This window comes from Aphelocoma coerulescens, chromosome 11 (genome assembly GCF_041296385.1).
Source record: "Aphelocoma coerulescens isolate FSJ_1873_10779 chromosome 11, UR_Acoe_1.0, whole genome shotgun sequence".
Classification (NCBI taxonomy): Eukaryota; Metazoa; Chordata; class Aves; order Passeriformes; family Corvidae; genus Aphelocoma; species Aphelocoma coerulescens.
In genome coordinates this window covers 15,386,020-15,408,061 of record NC_091025.1, presented here as the reverse complement: position 1 = coordinate 15,408,061, position 22,042 = coordinate 15,386,020, and the positions used below count along the sequence as shown (strand labels likewise).

The 22,042-nt window shown below is 41.1% G+C and overlaps 1 long non-coding RNA gene across 7 annotated transcripts in view; it reads right to left on the bottom strand.

The window, feature by feature from the left end:
- LOC138117130 (uncharacterized) overlaps positions 1–19,897 on the bottom strand; it is a 29,632-nt gene extending 9,735 nt beyond the window's left edge. For 2 of the 7 annotated variants that reach the window (XR_011154530.1, XR_011154529.1), the window contains exons 1-4: positions 19,279–19,577; positions 15,097–15,272; positions 791–1,002; positions 88–294 (exon numbers count right to left, since the gene is read on the bottom strand). This is a non-coding gene — a long non-coding RNA (uncharacterized lncRNA). Of the gene's footprint in view, positions 1–87; positions 295–790; positions 1,003–10,621; positions 13,454–14,885; positions 15,273–19,278; positions 19,578–19,633; positions 19,721–19,824 lie in introns of those variants that run through there. The other 5 variants (XR_011154528.1, XR_011154531.1, XR_011154527.1 and 2 more) reach the window with 5 other exon arrangements.
- Positions 19,898–22,042: the final 2,145 nt, after the last annotated feature.

The window sequence follows — 22,042 nt, the reverse complement described above, 5'->3', positions numbered from 1 at the left end:
CACATCCTTGGGATCATCTCCCAGAGTGCCACAGTACCTCGTCAGCACGACTTCTGTGTTGGGAAATAGTAGCAAGCAGTTTCTTACCTATTAATTTAGAGCCAATGCATCAAGCTACTCCCAAAATCTAGTCGTGAGGTCTTCCTGTGCAGAGGTCACCTTGGGAGCACTGGTGGAAGTTACAGCCCATGCCAGTCCCCCACTGCACAGTGCCAGGCACCATCCGCTCCCTTGTGACCAGCGCCAGGCAGGCAAATGCCTCAAAACAGAGCAGGAAGTAGGTTCAACTGAAAACTAAGTCAAGAAAGAACAAACATGTTTTCAGGCTCACTCCACACCAAGGTGGGCCAAAGAATGCCCCAGGTAAAAGCAAGTCTGAGTTTCACTGGCCTAACACAGTGTAGTGCCACAGTTCCTGGACTCTCCTCCTCTTTGAAAATGGGACCTATTCAGCACAGTGCACCAGTCCCTCTCCCTCAAACCACCATTCACATTTCATTGCATCTTCCCACCACCTTCAAGCCTTAAGAGTTTGGGAGCCAGCTCCTTCCCTTGCCTTCTCCCCAGGGGATGGAAAACTATGCCATAAGGGGTGTGGAAATACAATTATGACCCCCTGATGCTGCTTCCAAAAATGTGGCCTCAGCCTCTGGACCGCAGCAGGAGCCCCAGCACTGCAGCATTTCAGCATGGAATTCCCAAGGTGCAGTACTAATACCCCTAGTGTTGTTATTTCTGCCACCCCTCAATATTCAGACAGGCAGAAGTCAAATGCAACAACCACAGTTACCTTTCCTGGCAGTATGGATCAGAACATGCTGCACTGTGCCTTCATGGAAACCCATGGATGAACACAGGGCTTGCCTCCCACCACAGTAGGGCTACAGATGCTCAGCTGTCGGTCTTTTTTTACAACTGGAAATGAAAGATGCTCGTTGTTCATGGACAGTACGGATGGTAGGAATGCACGTCCGTATGGGTCTCAAAGAAAACACGGGTTTCCTATTGTGATGAATAAAAAAAAGGGAAAAAAGCTGTAAAATAGAACAAAATGTATCAGGAAAAAGCGTAAAAACTAGTCTCTGAGAAAAGCAGGAAGGAATACCGTGTGCCTTTCTTTAGCAAATAAAGTGCTCAGACACTGTTTTAATTCTGATTGAGAGAGGTAATATTCACATTTCCTGCAAATCCCCTTCCACCCCTGTCAGATAACAGTTATGAGCCCCTCTGTGGCAGTCACCTCCCCCTCTGTGGTAGTCACCTCCTTCACTTTTGTCAGAGAACAGATTTCAAGAACTAAACAAATATTAAAAGTTAAAAAGCCAAGAGCCCTTCAGTTTCCTTTGTATTTTAGGCTTAAAGGAGTGATTTTTTTGCTTGCTGTTTGGATCAATAGATTATTTCAGTAACAGAAATACTAATGTCCTTAAATCTATATTTTTTTCCCCTGCAAATCACCAAAAAGTCTCTCCCGGATTAGGCCTCCCAACCAACTGATTTAGTTATGTGTCACAGGAGCCTCGGTCTCTCATTTTTCTCTTTTCCTGGGCTGAAGGAAATACTTATTGGTACTGTACTCTAAATCCCAGCCAATGGAAAGCAGTGTTTCACCATCTGTCTGCCCCTGACACACTTTTATGTAAACCACTGCAAAGGGAAGCGATTCACATATGTTTTACCAACTCTGCTAAACTACGAATAAAAGGCATCCAAGGTTCAAAGAGTTAAATTATGCAATGGCTTCCCCCACCATGCTCGCCCCCCACCCTAAGCCCCTCTCTTCTCTCTCAGGGCTATGCTTGATTTATGGTGTGATCCATCCCTGTTGGGAGTTGACAGTCACTTTCATTTTCTGGTATTTTTTTTCCTTTTGCTGCCAAGGTCACCAGAGAGAGGGCCCTCCAAGTTTTCTGCATTCGTCCTCCTTCACCCTTCCACCAGCTTGGCCTCATGAATCATCCCGTCTTCACATTGAACTCCTGATGCTTCTCTTCCACCAAACTGCCCGACTTCCGCAATTTTTCTTCATTCTCGCTAACAATTTGGTAATGAAATATTGATTTTTAGTTAGATTCAAATAGATGTTATTAAGTTTGCATTGATAAATCGTTCTCTTTTTCAGGCTGGAAGTACCTCAGTCAAATTCTAACTGCGCTTTCATACCTGGTGATGTATTAATTTGACATATTTGTCACCCAAGCTGCCTGGCTCAGAGTTAGAGGAGGGCGTCTGTCCTAATTGCTGCTATTTCACAGGGAAGGTGTAATTCTAGTGGATTTTTTCTAAGGATTATAACCCTAAAATAAGATATTTCCAAACATTTTCCATGGGATTTTTGTTGGAAAACAAGCAAACATTCTTTTTCAGAAGGACGAGGTAGGCATTAAAAAAAAAAAAAAAAAGCACTGACCAATTAATGTTAAATGTTTCCAGTTAATTTTGCTAATTGAAATATATTCAATATCAATGAATTTGTCATGGATTCTGTGACAAGTAAGTAGTTCTTTTAACCCTCCTCAGTGAGCGCCACCTGATAGATGAGATTTGAAATATCAGCTGCAAAATCACTGCTCCCTTAACTGGTTAGATGAAGTGAATATTCCTGCACATGCCTGGCACGGTAACCCCTCCATCAGAGTTGAAGGTGGGAACACGAGGAGGCACAAACTGTGTCAGCATTGCATCATCTTTCACCTACGCCAGGGATATAAGGTTCTCGGTCCCAAGACTTCATCGAGGGCAAAAATTGTGATCACAGATAGAAATAAAAATAAATTACACCGAAAAAGAGACATGCACTTTCCCCCTCTGCAATATCCAGGCCTTGTTCTCCAGCACGGCACTGCTTCAAAAATAGCTGCTGCTCAAGCCCTCGATGCCCCACTGCTGGCAGCCAGTGGGGCCTGGTGGACAAGCACAGAGCAGAGCCATGAAAATTCAGCTCAAACCCAACCATCAGAAGGGGGAAGGACACACATTCATGTGCTCACTCTGCGTACATATCAAGTAACAATTAGTTTTAAATTACTCACAACTCAGTTGAAGGTTTAAATGGATGTTTGCAGCTGCATCAGTTTGAAGACTTGAATTTCAGCTGGATGCAATCTGAGCTACTACCTCTTTTCATGTGTCATTCAGCACCTCTAAAATTCCACTTTCCCAGTATCCCTGCAGCAGATACCCAAACAAGTCCTTCATACCATAAGAACGAACCTCATATTTACTGTGAATGGATAAAGAACAAGTGTTATTTCTTACCAGCTAAATTAAAATCTACCTGTGGAAAAGTCAACCTCCAAAAATTATTTTAAAAAACCCCAGAAGAATGAAAGGAAAAAGTAGCCAGCAATATATTACTACTTGTCCTCTAACAAAAGTATCGAGCTCTGCTGTGCTGACTGATTTCAAGAGACAGGCATTGATGAATAAAGCTCAATTGCTTCCTATGCTCCTGTGTCACACCTTTTTATTTACAAAATAATTTAGTTTAAAAGAGGAGGTAATTCTTGGAAATTAGCTTTCAAAAGGTCAAATTAATCTACTCGGGGCCAGCTGAAAGCTTATTTTTTTTAAAAAAAATCTACAAACGGAAATATTTTTCAAAATAACAAAACTCCAATTTATAGCCATCAAGATACAAAATATTTACTGCACAAGAATTAAACTTTTTATATTTAACATGATTGCTGTATGCCCCATGTTATGCAGAGTGAAGTAAATGCAACATTCTAGTGGCAGTGGTGACTTCTAACTCCACCCAGAGCTACCATTGCATTTCTTAAAATAAAACAAGCTGGAAAAAAGATATAACAACATAAGACAGCCTTCATTATCTCCCCTCCACACTGATACTGTAATAAGACTGTTTAAATGAATCAGACAGCAGAAGGGATGCATAGATTTCTCTACTTATGTAAGTTCATTCGTTCTTCTCACATTCCTCCTCTAACATACTTCTAGGATTATTTAGTGCAATAAGTAATTATCAATCCGCTTTGGAAAGCCATTATACATTTACATACTCTTCAAAGCTGCTGTTACTTTTATTGCTTCTAATGCCAAAATGGGAATGTGAGAGAAGAGCCTCTCTAAGAGCAGGTTATGGCGAGTTCAGCGTGCAGAATGCAGTTTGGAGGATGCATATGGGAATGAGTCATTTCTGAGAAACATAAAACTCTGAGTTATCAAACCTTTTTCTAGTCAATTATTTTTCTTTACTATGCTTGCTGTTAATGACAACTGCTATGAGAAGGCTGCTCTGCTGTATTATTTCTGCTAACTGTTATTAACCTGGTGGAAAGCAAAACATGGCTGGACCAAGGCATGCCACTTAGAACTAAAAAAGCATGATAATTTAGAAGGCAAAGGTAAAATTCAGATATTTTGTGGAGTCCTTCTTTCCTTACCTTCCTGACAGATATTACAGAACATGATGTGAAACACCCCACCAGCAGACCCCAGTGAATTGAGTAGCTGAGGGGAAGTGTGACAGACACACTGTCAGAGCTTGCTCCCAGTTCAATCAGATAAATACACACTTAGAGAATTAAAACCTACACATATTACAAGCTTTTTGGGACCATCATGTAATATAGAAAATCAGCAAAGCTAGAGAATCACAAGGTATTTAAGAGTAACTCCTGCCAGGTGAGCAGCCCACTACAGGGTGACCCTGCCGTGACCTACAGCAAGATTGTTTCTCCTCCAACGGCTTGACCCGTGGCAGTGGGTGGCTCAGGTTAGTGCAGGGCTGCTACTAATCTCTAAAAAACAACCCATGTGCATCTACCTTTGGCCTCCCATGTTCCACAAACCATAGTTCAAATTCTCAGGAAAATCTAGAGCTGGGCCAACCTGCTTCCCAACCCACAGGTCTTTAGTGCACAGGTAACAAACACCGAGGCACTGACAGCAACCATGAGTGCACATCCATAGACTACGTGGTAAAGCACAAGCTGCACTTTGGCACCTGCTCCTATGCATTTGCAATATGGTGTGTGTCCAGGCGATGCTGTAATTCACCCTCACAGAGCACATTTTCCATGCATAAGGCCAGCACCAGTCTAAACATTGAGATATCACAGTAGAAATTGAAATACTTACAGCACAAAGGTACCCCGTTGCTACCAGTGCTCCCAGTATTTGCCTTTGCTGGTCTGCCATGAGAATGAAGGGAAGGAGCTGCTGCTTTTAAAATTCTTCCTGCTAGGTGACACCTGGAAAGTCTTCTAGGATAAATTCTTACAAATTCTGTGAGAAAGTACCACATCAATAACACCACTGTATTTCTTAGTGCTGCATCCCAGGACTGGGGCACGGACTGAGCCCTTCACATACAGCCTGGTCTTTAGAAAATCCATGCCAGCACAAAGGGTCATCTCCTCAAGGTTACTACTATTTGAAATGCTGTTAAAACTGGCCCCAAATCAGTCTGCCCAAGCAGTCCATTCCTTTTCTTAAAAGGCTTTTGACTTGTTTCAGAAATAAAGTAAAAAAAAACCTTGCCATAATTTGGTAGGGACATGTTGATTCAAGGAAGCAGCTGCTGAGTGAGCCAGAGATTAAGCAAATAACAAAGCCGATAGCAGCATCATCCTGTACCCCCTTAGCTATGAGAACACAGACTGGGCTAATTCCTGGTAAAAGAAAATATCCTTTTTCATTTTCTTGGCAGGCACTGCAGCTTGTCTGCTTCTAGGCAGAAGCTGAAAACTCCAACAGCCAGAGCCTTCCTTCCCGAGCACCTCATGTCTTCTATAACAGAAACGGATTTCCCTCTCTTCCTACAGCACTGTTCCCCTTTCTTCGCCCAGCAGTTTCCCTTCTCCTTAGAGCCTGCTTTTCCTCCACCTAGCTGGGACCCTCTACTCAAATGAGAATTAAGCTGAAAACAACACATTAGGACTGGAGCCACCCTTTGGGAAGCCAGAGCACTGACCAGTCAGCCAGGCTTGTATTCACATGGCAGCACCCCTCTCAAAGAAAGCAAGATATGGTAAACAGAATGGAACCTAATCCTGGGTGAAAACTGAGGCAGTTTCCATGTGAAAGATGTGGAATATTTCCCTCATGCTGCCCCAGTGTAACTCAATCTGTACAGCATATCTAGGGGAGCAGGAAACTCAAATTAAAAGTCCCCTGATAAACAAAGGTGGGCATCGAATCTAAGTCCCCACATTGTCCTGGCAGAATATCCCAATTAAGCTTCTTGGTAAAACTGTTGTCTGTTGTCCCTGTTCTAATGCTGCCCCATATGCCAGGGAAGCTCAAGATAATCAAGGTTCATCTTTTAATTTTGCTTAGGGCATAAATTCATAGTGTTCTCTGCCCTCTCTTCAAAGCATCCCACATAGAAGGAAATACTGTTTTCCTTGGGGTAATGCTGGCTGACAAGGCATCGTTAACAAGAGTCTCTCCATATGAGATTAGGTTTTGGTACATTCACTGATAGGGAATGCAACGAGCAAACAGTAGTGACTCAAGTATGTTACACCACTCTGTCTTTCAGGAGATCTGGTGGTAAGAGAATTAGACACTGGTTAATGGTCAGCATGGACAAACCCCATATATGAACAAAACCAGCCTTAAGATCAAACACGTTAAATTAGTTCCAAAGCAATTAGTTCAGTCTTACTGTGCCTGCAATCAGAAGCCAGGCAATTTATTGTTCTCCATTTTAAACGCTCAAAGTCAATGTGCTTGCCTGGTGAACGTACCAAAAGCTATTCTGAATACAAACCCCAAACCTATAAAAAATGCCTAATTACACTAAGTTTTCCATTCCTTTCTGTGACTTCACTGCCATTCCTCCCTCCTTAAGACCTTTTCTCACATGCATTTTCTTTATGCTATTAGTGCTATCTATAAAATATGAATCCCAATTCCATGATTGTCATAAAAATCATAAAATTCTATGCCCGCCATGAAAATATTACATGATTTATTTTTGTGTGAAGTACATATTAAATCTAAGTATTGAAATGGTATTTTGCCTCCTTGACATCAAGAACTTTAAAAGATGCCCAATTTCTACTCAATTGCTATTATGTTAGGTTTCTTTCCCTGTTTTAAAACAGATACTTCAGAAGCTATTTATAGATTGAGGTTAATATTCATATTGCCATATGCTCTACAGTATTTGCTCATATACCCTCTTCATTTTTATTTTATATGACATATGGTGGCTGCATTATACACGACGTTCTCCTAATGTATTACATATGCATATAACATTTAATACAATAGTGTGGATATTCACCGTGCATTTCACACTAGCAGATTGTGAACTGATGGATAACACAGCTCCTCCACTGTGCCCCTTGCTGGACTCATTTAAGGGGCAAAGATGTGGTCAAAATGCACTGGAGCTCTCTGCTTTGGATGTATGGACCCACTCCCAAAACACTGCAGGGATAACAAATGCAACATAAATTGAGAGGAAACTTCTGTGGTGGCCGAGGATCTCTCCCCACTGACAAATGCACACAGCAGCCTTCAGGAGCTTGGTCTGAGGGATCATAAACTCCCTATCAGCCTTACAACCTGAGGGACATGCTAACAAGGAGCAGAATTCTTCCCCTCTTTTGGACACCAGAAGCTTAAATTTGATTTTATTGCCTTTAGCTGATAGGTTCTTAATCTCACATCTTAATGATTTCCATATGCAAGGTACTGTCACTAGATACAAGAAAAATTATTCTATGAAAATTCTCCTCTCAAGTTAAAAAAACCCCAACAAAACCAAAACAAAATATGAAAACAGGAAAACAGCTACAAATTTACTTCCACTTCACTGTACCATTTGCATTGCTAAGAGCACAGCAACACTAAAAAATAAAAATCTGAGAATACTGAAGCATTTTAAACTGAAGTTTTCTTTGACATTTTCTTCCATTCTGTTTTGAAAGCTACAAAAAGAAATAAAAGTCAACAGTCAAGAAGCATAAGAAAAAAAAAAAAATCATTTGACTGAACTATTTATCCACATTTAGTATTGCCAAGGAACGGAAACTCCAGTTATTCACACAGCTCCAGTCATCATAGCACTCTATAAAGATCGGTGGTCACAGAGCACTCAAGAACTAATAATTAGTTTTTCTCCTTTTCAAGTGGAAAAATGTCCTCATGTTAATAATCAACATGAATATAAGATTTTCCATTAAACTTTCCAGGCTTTGACATGTCTGCAGCATTCTGGTCCTGCAATCCCTGGTTTATTGAATATTTTTTGTGGCTTTTTCCCAGAACAGGACCATCACCACTGCTGTGTGTGCCAGCCTTGCTGCCACCATTGTTTGCCACGCAAAGGCAGGGCTGGTGGTTCCCAGAAAATGCTTTGCTCTGCATCTCAGAGGCTACTGCAGGATCAGTAGAGAGCCACAGCCAGCAGGGAGAAAGGAGCAGGCAAATGCTCCTGAGCCAAATGCTTCCCCAGGACCTTGTGTGTCATCTCTTCAAAGGAAACAGAGTTCCTCACTACCAACAAAGAACAATTCCATCCTGGTTGTGCAGGACCATCTCACTCCCTCCCCTAGAAGGAATTGCATATGGCCTTCGTCCTTTCAATCCTGCTCCTTTGTGCTAATTAATGAGCAAATGATATCAAATAACAACCCATACTGATAAACAACAATCGAGAGAACCTCACAATGCCTTCAACAGAACCAAACATTGCAAACAGGAATACCAATTTTGCAGGACCAAAACTTTTCCCCCGGGGGGCAGGTGTTCTGGGGTGGGTTCATAAGTTCCTGGTGATTCCAGTAGGAACAAAGAGCACAGCCCAACCTCAGCAGCACAGGCCAACAATGCACAACTCAAAAGTCTTGTACGTGTCAAATCCCCATTTCAATCACTAGGAACTTCATTGGAGTAAGGTGCTCATCCTAGAAAAAATTGAATCTGCAGTTCAAACATTCCATGAACTATAGATTCCACTCCCAGGACCCGGGTTCAAAAAGCAGGCAAGGACAAAACCTTCTTTTCTTTGTGTACAGATGATCCCAATATAAAAATACATTCTCATAAAACAGTTCCAATACCTCAAAGGTACTCCCTGCCCCCACATCCTCCAATACAAATGATACTTAATTAAGCCATCTGATCTGCAGAGGCTTCCCCCCCCCCCCCCCCCCCCCCCCATCAGAAACAATGAAGAAATAAGCAGATTTCTTCTAGAGCCATACTACTACATACTACTGTATTACATACAGAAAACAGAAAGAAAAGCCTGGACAAGATGCAGAAATCATGAAGAAAAATTATTAAAGATTTAGGAAAAAGAAAAATCAATCAAGGGAGATACACAAACCTGATTAGGAAAGAAAAGATTGTATGTTCCTATATATAAATATATATATATAGGCATGTTAACGGGTGGCTGGTTCTTCTAAGATTAAAGAAAATAACCTAAGGTTAAATATCCTTTTGAGTTCCTCTGCTCCATCTACAAAACTGGAAACCTGTTTGCCATGGCTTCAAGCAAAGAGCTGATAACAGAATATTTTTGCAGCTAAATTCTCTCTTTTTCCACCAGCTCCTGAAGTCATGAGACAAATTCACTTGCCAGAAACTGATTGAGTACAGGGGATTTTTCCAAGTCTCTTTTCTGACCCAGATTTGTGTCTTCGTGCTTTCTGAACAGATGGATAAGATGATCATTCTTTAAAGATCCCAACTTAAACGAAAATGTGTTTAGTGGTTCCAGTGCAGGGAAATACAGTAAGCCATTAAACCATGACAAATTTGACACACACAACAACTTCAGGGAAAACAGGCCAAAAAAATGGAATGTCTACCTTACCAAAGCAGAAACTGAATCCGAGTGATTAAAAAAAAAAGCAGCAAGGGAGATAAGAAAATAGCCATTTGTCCTGTCTGGGCTCACACCACAGCCCACTGCAGAAGCACCACAGCTCCTACCAGCTGCTCCCACCCAGCCCCACCCACCAGCATTGCCAAATTAGCACAGAAACACAAAACTCCCTGATAGAGAAACAGCAAAGCTCCCTGGAAAAGGCAACGAGACACATTCTGCTAACTACTTGCCCTCAATTCACAAATGAATATGATCAGGCTCAGCTAAAGCAAAAAAAAAAAAATGAACCAAGACAACAAAACCCCACTGAATTGTGATTTATAGTAAATCTCTGACATTTTTATGGTTCTCAAACCAATAACGCAAGAAGAAACAGCAGACAGTGAGCTCTTGGCACTGGTATTGACTTCAAGGTCAGTGGAGCACAGAAATCCATTGGTTACTGATAAAATGGCCTCTCCTCCACCCAGCTGCTTCTGGTTTTCAGCAGAGAACTTCTTGGAAACCTGCAGGTGTTTGATATTTCGTGGTACTTAGCTCCCCTACTGCACTTGATAGAATAATTACTTTGTTTAAACTTTTCACTCAACAGAATTTCTTCTTCCCTTGAGCCTGGATTTGCCTTATTTAGTATCAAGACTAGAGAAAGCAGGTTAACAGCCTGCCTAGTTATTCACATCTATGCAGAAGCCTTTTATTCTTGGATCAAAAATGTATTCTGTTATTATTCTTTCAACTGGTATGTAAGGGTAACTTGATTGTGTCTGTAAGTAAGTGCCATACTGAATTTAATCATGCTATTTATTTGCTTTGAATTATCCTGTATTCCTTTATTCTGTACTCTTAGGCATCGATAAAGTGGTTCTTACTATTACAGTAAATTAAATGCACTTTAAAAGATTATCTTCTACATTTGTCATAACAAGAATTTACATCAATGTTTTTCTCTCTTTAAGTGGTTATAAAGAACTCATGTACACTTCTTAATTTACTGTGTAGTATTTATTACATGAAGAACAATTTCTTAACTAATCACAACTCATTAAATTCACAAATTATTCCAAATAGCCCATGGTAAAAGACCTCTTGTATTAGGAAGAGAAAAACAATCCAAAATTTTTTTGTGAACAAGCATAACTAATTTTCTGGTTCTTTTCATGGATGAAATTAAGTATTTCAAAATGCAAAAAACTCCATGGGAAGTAAGAGGAGGGGAGACGCCCAGAGAAAAGAAGCTGTGGGAAGGATGGAGGATAGATGTGAATGGCACAACTTTGAGCAGAGGAGGAAAATGGAGCCTGATGCTGTGTGCAGAGGAAGAACCTCCCTCCCACCCACCTCCATCCCTCTCTCCTTGGATCAGTCCTGCTCCTCCTTCACTGCTGGCTGTGAGCAGAAGTTGTGCTAGGGGTTTTGTGGCCACCCTTCCACAGTCCTGTGCCACATTGCCTAATGACTATCACTTAATTGTTGCATTTCCTGAAGCAGGCAGTCCCTAACGTGATATATGAACTGCACAAGGGCCTTCTTCAAACACAGCCATTTAAACCTTAGTTGTTAAGTACTGCATTCACTCTGCCAGTCATTTGCCTTTTTTTGTACTTTACATGTGTGGTGTTTTCCACATGTCTAGCACTGAAGCACACATTTGTTTGGACTATACGCCTCTGTACTTTTTTAATGTAATAAAATTGACAGATGACTTCTTTTTGCAACAGGTTTGGTAGAAAAAAATGTTTGAGCTTTTTTCCTTGATGGCTGTTTAGACAGCAGTCTTAAAAAATGACTAGTCACTAAAATTCCTCATGCTCATTTCATATTGTGTTGATTCATATTAAATTCATGACAACAAAAAAGCAACTTGAGGCACTTTTGGAAATGACCACTCTTTAGTGCTTCTCTCCTCCAGGCTCGATAGGCCCAGAGTCCATAAAGCTGCCTGCTGTCTTGTGTCATGAAAAGAAACAGCTTTGCCTGGGAATGCCATTACTGTGTAATGAGGCATGCAGCAAAATATACCTTCAGCAGCCACTTGATGAAGGCTTGCTGACACACCAGACCAGACAGAAATGTTTTTTTGTGTGTTCTTCCTTATTTTGTCCATCAATCACATCATTAGTCAAAGCAGACAGCTCTGTCAGCTGGGCACAGATGCAGACTGGCAGGCGATCAGTGGACAGGTGTTAGAGCTCTCCCAAAACAAGATCTTGAAATGAGAAAAGGAGTGAAGACCTTGTTCCAAGGGCTGGAATGTCAATATATTAAAGAGAAAAAAAAAAAGTCAACCAAAAACCAACATATAAAAAACCCCAGCACCCAGGAGGGGAAAAGTTCAGAGGGGATGCTCAGAGCCACTACAGAAAGACTTGGAGGAAAGTTAAAAGGAGCTGCCACTTTGCATTACATTTTCATTTCTGCCTGTATTAGCTGGTGTCGGTGGATAACAGCGACGTCCAGCATTTGCTGTTTTGAATAGAGTCTAAAGGACATTATGTAAACAGTATTGTAGTTCAGTTTCATTAGGAAAATCCTCCATGGCACATGGATTTATTTGTCCGAGGCTTCTGTCATTAAGCTGAGACACTAATACCCACAACGAGCATATATACTTTCAGTTTGACGTGCAAAATGGCAGAGGGCTACACGAGGGATCTCATTTTCATTATAAGAACCAAAAACATAAACAGAGTGAGATACATCCGCAGTGCCCCTGGTCACAGGGAGTGCTAATCAAGCATATGCAAACCCAACACCTCCCAAGCCCTCAGGCAGGGATAACCCCTGCAACTTCATCCCGGGCTGCCCTGTGCCAGCTCCACCACTGACGTGTGGTCACTCTGCATTTGGCTATGCAGACGGTTGCCACCACAGAGGGGGACCCTCAGTGCTCCTGGGGGGCTTGTGCCTCTCTCTGGGGATGGCTGGGAGGTGAACCCACTCCTCAGACCCAGACATACTTTGCTCAGCAATTTGAACAGCATTGTCTTCCTCAGATGTCTCAGCCATTGGTTTTATTCCTGTAAACTGGAGCTAGTTCTCCTTCACAACATTTTCGTATGAGTCCTTTAAAGCACAGGGTGTTTCATTTCCTTCCCATCCCCTTAAGCTAAGTTTTTGTCTACAGTCACACTTTGAATTCTAGAAGGTTTTAATAATGAGTCTGGTTAATATTGTTTCTGAACAGCTTTGTATGCATTGTGCACTCTTTTTGAGTAATATTAGACAATTTTCCAGCTCCTTGTCGTGAGGCACGTGATAAATCTCCAGCAGAATCTCATTGTTCTGGGTCCCAAACCTGGGCAAAAGGGTGCTCTTGTGAGGTCCAAACCAAAATAATTTTATCTACAATGTGCTTCTCTCAATCATTCTATGACGGATTGGCCAAACTGAATTAAAAAAACCTTTTTATTAATCGCAGATGAACCCAGTTCCATAGAAAAGCTAGCAGCAAATCCCCAGCTGAGTGGGAGAGAGCAACCCTTTTGGGAGAAAAATCTCAAGCAAAGAATGCCATCAGGACCATACAAAAAGGGCAAGGATGTTCATGATAAAAGTCTAAAAATTGAACAGCCCAGGCAGGGATAGCACCTCCAAATGCAGTTGGTTTCGTCTTATTTTAGCAAGAAAGACAAGCCCCTGGAGTGCAGTGATTTGAACAACAAAAAAAAATCAATTAGTGATAATTCCCAGGGTAGTGGAACCAACCAAAGAGCTAACCAGCTTCTTGCTGACAGAAAACAAGTTTGCCAAAACCATGTCACTTTTCAATTAAAAAAAATACAACTGTTAAACGAGAAAATGTCCCCTTTAGAAACAGAGGTAAAGTGGTTTGGGGAAAGGGACAGCAAGTCAATTGAACAGGAGACATGTACAATCCACAGCTGGAAAGCTGCAGTGATAATTAAGGTGTCTAGGTAGGATCACAGGTTTTGCTTCAACTTTTGCCTCCTGCCCACTGCAGCTGTCTTTAAAATCCTGCAATTACTCAAGGCTTTCCTATTTCCCCCAGGTCTTCAGTGTCCCCTTTCTCACTTTGCCCCTTTGCTCATATTTACACTCTGCTTCCTCTGCTTTATTTCAACCCTCACTAACCCATTATCCTCTCTTTCCCCTTCCCCTGGGCTTTATTCCTTCTTCTTCCCATCTTTAACCAACCCAATCAAACTCCAGTTTCTTGGTATTAGTGAAAAATATGTTTTAAAGTGAAAACCCCCCAAACATACATATCTTACATTTAAATGCACTCATCTACTAAAAATAACATAGGGTCTCCCAGTGCAATTGTGTACACAATTGCAATTGTGTAAGCTCCAAATTTTGCACAACAGGATTGTCCCAAAAAGAGGAGTTCCTGGTGAAATATCAAGGTAGCCTGGATTTGAACTTGTGTCATCACTGGCTTTGGTCACTTATTTTAGAAAATATTGGGGGGGGGGGAAGGAGGGGGAAGTGTGTGTGGGGGGAAAAGTCCTTTCCACTTCAATAAGTAATAGGCTGGAGGGAGGGTGGAGGGAAGAGAAAAGGAAGAGAAATTAGGATCACTGAAAGGTCAGGTGCCTTTGTACAGCACAAGGGAAAAGGAGCAGGCTTTCAGATCCTTCCAAGAGCTGACCTTTCTAAAGATGTGCTCAGCATGAAGGGGGTAATACCTGATACAGAGCCACACATCTACCTTTAAATAAGAATTAAAGCCGGCTAACTCTGGAGACACCATTAATCTAACGAGCCTTTAGAGGTCACTGTTGTGCCAAACAGTCCTGGGTGGGACACATTTATCTGGTAAAAGACAATAGTGGTCTAAAGGAGCATTCGTCCACCAAACATCTAAGCTTTATGAATAAACTCTGCTACACAGCCCTTTTCCTGTAGAATAGGGTGTAACAGCCTTTCATAAATTAACTTTGTTACTCAGCTTTTAAGTGTGTACACATTAACTTCAAACCTCCGGGGTGAATCAGAAAAATCAGAGAGAGTGAAAGCATGAACATGGGTCCTTGTGCCAAACCCTGCTAATGACCAGGACTCCCGTGGAAATGGTTAAACTCAAGGATCTCAGTTCTCATGAGAATGGAAGGAAGAAAAGTAACATGAACTTTACTCAAACAGTGGTGATTTGGGTGTTAAAACAGATTTCGAAATTCTGAACAAACTATTTCTTTCCCAGTTGGAAGATGGAAATAATGTGAGGCTAGTTTGTGGCTTAATGGATATTTTGGATTATGGACACTTCTATGTGATAGCAGCCGGGATCACTCAAGGATTTGGAGCTAATTCCTTACGTGGTGGGTGAAACTGCAGAGATGAGAAGGTGCATTGGAGTTTCCAGGTTCACACAACACAAGCTTCGAGCAAGTCCTCACTGGGTTATAGCCCTTGGTGGCTTCAGCTTGTCACTTCTTCCAAAATTCCTGATGAGCCCAGGCCCTGCTGTAAGAAGGCACCTGGTGAAATCAATCTGCCAAAAGAACATGAGAAGAAAAGCAGGTCCACTCAAACAGTGCATCACTCTTGCTATATCTGTGCTCCAGTGGCAGCATGCAAAAATCATATAATATATCCCCTTGCTTGTGCAGCTTGAATCCTGTCTCTGCAGCATTGTCATCGATCTCTTTCTTCTACATTAGGCTCCTAGGCAGTCTGCTGGGGCCGATTTGTCAATAATTTCAAAGGTTATTCAAACGTTCAAGCTTTATTGTGATTCTTAATGGATCATCTCCATAGAGCAATTTAGAAGTGTGGGAGAAGGAAGGCTATGCAGGAACGGAGGAGAGACAGTGCCTGGCTGGTACCAGTGCTGCTGCAGCTTTGCACCGCAACACCTCACGTAGCAGAGCCACCATGCCAGACCCACAACTATGTTAGATACACCAAAACTTTCAAGGAAGGCACTAGTTCTGATGATTCAGGAAGAAGAACACTAATCAGTAGGAAAAAAAAAAATCCAAGCAGAAAGGCACCATCAACAGCACACTGGCACTCAGCGGTTGGATTGTCAGCTGTCTTATAAACTGAAGACAGTGCTTGTCATTCTCAAACCTGCCTGTCAAATTAAAAGCATGAGATTCAGGAAAAAACCCTTATAATTTAACATGAACTTACCCAGGCCTTTCTTGAAGTGTGAAACTTCAAATGTTCATAACAAATATCAAACTCCTGGCTCCAAGAGCCTTGTCATTTAAAAACAATGCTTAACAGGGGAATAATTAACATCACCCTTTAACGTCTTCCTCCCACCCCCTGCCTAAAGATGCTACAAAAATTTGACCTATTTGTTGTTCCAACTTATGTGTTTGAAGCCAAAAATAACCCCAGTGATGCCAGTGGAATTAAGTTAACAAGAAAAAGGTGGTTTTATCCCACTGGGAGTGGTATAAAGACAAGATACACACAGCTGGGAAGGGAAGGAGGAAAGCTCAGGGCACAGCCCAGCAATGTTTGGGAAGCAGGAGCAAGGTAAAGTGTCAATTCCCTGTCTACCCAAGTCCCTTCGAAGCAGGAGATCTGCCATAGCTCCTGGCCACACTAAAGGCAGGGACAAAACTCTCATTGAATTTCTCTGTTCATCTAAAGTGTCAGTCTCTTTTTTAAAGTGGTCTTAAACTACAATACTTCATGAGCTGAGAGCTGCCAGTTATACGAGTTACATTGGGAGGAACTGCAGATTTTATCTAAACCATACAATTACCTCTAGAAAATACATTTTTTAAGTCTATCTATATCTGTAGAGTACACCCAACGCACCTGTCAACCAGATATACTATATGTCAAAGTCATCAAGGAATATCAAGTAGATGTCAATCAAATTATTTTTTAAAAGTAAGAAGTTCTATACTAGAACCACTGAAAAGAGCTATGTGATTACTGCACAGAAGTACACCTATTTTATTAGAGCTATCACATTGTACTAATTCCTGTGTTCACAATAAGGGTTTTATAAGTAAAAATATCAGCTCTAAACTAGGACATGGCTAATGTTCCCTTCCCAAATAAACAAGTCCAGTAAGTTTCACATTTTAGATGGCAGCATCCCACCGATCAGAAAAGTTTTAACATGAGAGCAGCAGGACGATATATTCAGAAGTAAACATGCCAATGGAGCATAAATTACTGGATTTATCCCATAAGCACAAATGGCAAGGATTAAGTTTGCAGATTATTGGCATCATAATATAAATCCGCAGTGTATTTTGCAGTGGAATACTTTTTCTATACTTTTGTTTCCATAGTGCTAGGAGGAAAACTCCTCTCATCTGTAAAAATGTGAGGTACAAGAAATGTATTGTCCAAAGCCATGATGGAAACCTGAGCTCTCAAATGTATTAATGAATCAAAGTGTGAAATAAAAAGAAAAATGACCCAGTACAAAACAGATCATCTGTTCATTCTGAAGCACTTAATTTCTGTTTAAATTAGTTTAAGTTTCTAAAAAAAAAAAAAAAAAAATCACTTTAGCCTAAACTACAGACATACAGGTTGTCATTCAACCAAATTTCAGATTTCCTCCAATATTTCTGAGACAAACAAATTTAAATTAACTTTTATCTATAAACAGGCTAGTTTTGATGAATCAGCATTTTCTGATAAGAAGACATTTCATCAGCAAACACTGAACCAGCTCTACAAATTAATTGCTACTTCACAATATGAAGAAATTTGCGATAGATCTTTGTTTTGTCATTAGAACAAATCAGTGAGATCCAGCTTGATTTGAATTGCATGTTGTAAAAGTACAAATAATAATAACATTTCTAGGAACTGACTTTACATCTCAAAGGACTTTTTTAATGTTACTTTTCTAATTCCAAGCAGAACCAGAGAGATTAAAACAATCCTAAAAAAACCCATAAACCCCAAGTATTCTTTAATTACTTTGCTTACCAAGAGCCACAAATCGGACAGCTGCCTGAATTTTCATGCCATTCCCTCTGGAAGATAGAACTTCCAAAACTGATTTCCGGATTGAATAATCAGTAATGGATATTTTTGGAAGAAATCCCTTGGATCAAAAATTTATGATGACACCAAACACTGCTAGTTCCCTATTGCAGATGCCAAAGCAAGTTCTCCATCCCATTTTGGAGGTCTTGTAATTCCTGCAGTCCAGAAGTACTGAATTTTTATCAAAACAGCTCAGCACAATCCTTTTACTTACTAATGTCAATACTGCTTTTTACCTCACTTTGTTCTTCTAATTTACAGAGACAATTTAGTCAGGGTAGTTGTACTTGGACTTTTAAGGGTTTTTAAAACACTGGGACAGCAAAGTGAGATCTATTGCAGTGGTGGGAAGATAGTATGAGTTACAGCACAATTACCACCATTTGGAGCAGCATTGTCATGTAGCTACGATGTAGCTTACATTAGGTAAAACAGCTCAAACACTGAATAGAACAATGTACCGCCTATAAATCTCCACACATCTTCTATTATTAGGAAAACTTCTTAAAATTCATACTTGATAAAGTAATAAACTTGCTTGATGTATAAGACCCCACGCACCAACTGCTGAAATACAATGAGGGCTGTTAAAAGGATAAACCTGTTGAATAAATCTGCTATGTAAAAATTTATCTCAATGTTATATATAATGAAACCCTTCTTAAACAAAAACCTGATAAAACAATAAACCTGTTCAAAGATTAAATTTGCTGCACTCTAGGGCTATACTTCTCTGCTGTATTTGGAGCTGCCAGACAACTTTCAACCTGTTTAATTTCAGCAGTCCTGTTTTAACACCATTTTTTTTTTTCTATTCTGTTTCAATCACCCCTGTGCTTGTAAAGTCTGGGAAGAGTCCTGCATTTTGAGTACAATCCACTATAACATTTCTGCCAATGAAAGTTAACAGATGAACTTTTTCATATTTTTGTGCTTTCATTTTTCTTGATACAGACACATCTCTAGGCATGAGTAACAGTTGTCCATTAGCTCGCTATAAAGGCACGGAAGAGAGTGGAGATGGAGAGAGATCTATGATGCAGAAACACTGGAGAGTGCCTAGAGCAAATGTTCATCCCACCCTGGACTGCTGAGAGAGGATCTGCACAATCTGTCCCTGTTAGTAATTATGTCCCGGAGGAATAAGTCAGTGTGAAGAGGATTTTAGTATTTTTGAAGAGGCAACCACCACTCTGCAGCATTAGACAGTAAGACTGGTTCTTACTCATGAGATTCACGGTCTATTTGCTTGAACAAAAGCTTACAGATTTTGGCCTGGACTCCAGAAAACAATATTGTAGGCAGGCTAGGAGCTTTGCTAAAAAAATTTTCAGAAGAACACCCATGACTATATCAAGCATCTGGAGTGTTCTTTAATAGTGAGTAATGATATTTCTTTTGTCAGGCAGCTGGCACCTTCTGCCTCCTGACACCCTCTAACATCACTCTTACTTTGAAGGCCTTTGTTAGCTCTCAGCACACCTCCCACCACTCTCCAACTTTCTCTCTACCTCTGCACTCACCTTGTGAGAAACGCAAGAGAGCCGCCGCCGCCACGCAGGACCTGCCATCATCCAGAAGCTGCTTTCACCTTTCCAGAGCTGATTTTGCACTAAACAACCCCCTTTCAGCTAAGTGCAGTAAGAGAGTTAGAACAGGAGTTAAATATCCATGGGTTATTTAATTCACTCCCATAGCTAACACCTGAAGATCCTGAGAGCTTCCAGGCACCTCTCAGGTGCTGCAGCCTTTCAAGGGCAAGCATCCAAACATTTCCTCTGGCTGCTGCTGGCCCTAGGCAGGGCAGCAACTCCTTTCCTCCTCATTGCTGAGGGAAAAACATCTCCCACCTTGAGTATCAGGACAACCAAACTTCACCTGTGTCAGCAGGGTGTCTGCTTGCCCTCTGCCAGGTGCGGATGGAGATGTTATCCCACCACAAGGATGAGGCTATTCTGGTAAATCTTGGAAAAAAAAAAATTCTTCTTCCCTTGAAGAATTTTTTAGTGATCTCCCAGTTACAGGTGTTCTGCCTGTAGAGGGAAAAAAGGGCTTAAGTAACATTTCACCTCTGCTGTATATTTCCTATAAGCATTTTCTCACAGGAGCCACCGTCAGTCTCAGAGACAGACTCACATCTGCCCTGACAGTGTGGTGGGTTTCTGCTGAGCCCAGTTCATGTCTCCCACGTGAGGCCAGGGGGAGCTCAGGACACTTGCACCTGTGCTTCCCATACTGATGGTCAGCTCAGGAGGAAAACACTGACAGCTGGGCATTAAACTCACCGAACGTGTGCAGCGGAGGTGCAGATAGAAACGAACTGTTCAAAAATTGGCATGAAATGCTGCCAGTAATATTCAGGATTCATCATTTTATTCTGGCAGGGATTTGTTTCACTGTAGGAAAGTACTTCCAGAGTCATCTTCCACTGAAAAATGTGAGATACTTCCAGAAACTGCAGTGAGCAAACCAATTAATCCTCTCTCAACTCCATACAAGGGACTGTAACGAAAGGCCTAATTCCTAGAGACAAGGTCACTCCCCAGGAGCAGTTGGGCTGGCAGAAAACCCTGAAGTGTAGGGGAGGCATGTTCAATGCTGTCTTTACTCAAACTCAGAGCCAGCAGAGCTCCTTACAAGAACAGATCAAAAATTGCACGTTAGAGGAGCTACAGGGACTGCTCTCCCTGAGTGCAGTCCCAGACTCCTGTACCTGAGCCGAGTTAAAGTCCCAGACCTGCCCTTCCATCCTTTCACAGGAAAGTTCAGACTTCATCTAATCAGTTTTGGACTTTTATTTTAAGAATTCCTCTTCAGTGAGAGAGAGGACTTCTGTCATGAGCAACACAGGGGCACCCAGCTCCTATTGCTGGGGTTTGGTCACTTGTGAGGGTCCAGCAAGAAGGGTGTTTGGGAGATCTGTCCAAAGCAAAGCATTGACAGTGTGGGACAGGCTCTGCAGGTCAGCCACAATCAGCTCTCTACTACACTAAATGAGGAGCCTTTTAACTGCTGCTTGTTGTTATTAATGCACTGCCCAAGTCACCTCTTCCTTTCCAAAAATACCAAAAGGTGTATCCAAATAACCAGTCATGAGGTCACTGTGGGCAGGACCAAGTTTAAAAACTTCAGTCTTGTGAGCATAGGGAGCATGAGGACAAATCCAGTGTGTCTGTGGTAAGAAACAACTGAGGTAAAGCTGTCAGATACTAAAAGTCACAGCTTAAAAGATGTAGAAATGACATCGTGCTCATTGACACTTGAGTAAAGAGACAGCACCAGTGGTGCTAAAAGGACAAATAAAAGGCTGCAGGATGATGCTACCAGTGATGTGATACATTACACATTCTGGTCTCTAACAATCCTGATGGTACTAATGAAAAATAGATGTTAACATGTAACATTAAAATTATCAAGAGCAATTAGCAATAATCATATCTGTGGGTCTCCATAGCAATTAGGAAATGAATCGGATTGTTGTACCATTGTGCAGGATTCTTTTACCTCTCCCTCCTTGTGGTCTCCTCGCATCCCAAAACACTGGCAGGGACACACACCCCTGTACACACACACACACACACCAGGGCTCTGCCTGTTTGTTGCTCACCTAATGCTTGTTTGTTTTTTCTCCCCCTTTCCAAACAGTCGCTGGACTCAGCTCAGGCACAGTGATCTGTAATCTCGCAGCCATTTTTCTGAACATAAGCAGCTTGCATTTAAAACTCTCCTGCTCATCTGTCTTCATTTGAAGACTGGGTTAAAAAATAAAATTAATGATTGCTATCAGAGAGAAGATGAGCAGCATCACCAGTGAAAAGTAGCACTGCCACATTTTACCAAGGCTAACATTTTTCACTGGCTGGAAATGGCTGGATATACTTGTAAACATTATTAAAAATAATAACTTAATGTTTCCTTCCTGTGACTAGCTAGCATTAGCAAGGTATTTTCAATTAGCATTTCCTCCAAGCAATGTAGGTCTTTTACTTCATTTTATTTAAAAAGGGATTTGTTTTCTAATTTTTTTACTTCTGCTGTTGTCAATAATAGAATTCAGTGGAATGGCTGCGGGTTTTTCCTCCCATCACTTACAGTTTGTAAACCACTGAGAGGGAATGTATGTGTTTGATTTTATTTGCTTTAGCATAGCTGTCCAATGAAAGAAACAGACATAAGTATGCATTTCAATCTGCTGTATAATCTTATGCGAGGCTTTAAAATACAAGTAAATAGCATCATGCACTTAAATCAAGTCATTTTATTTTTAGGGAAAATAAACAAATAATA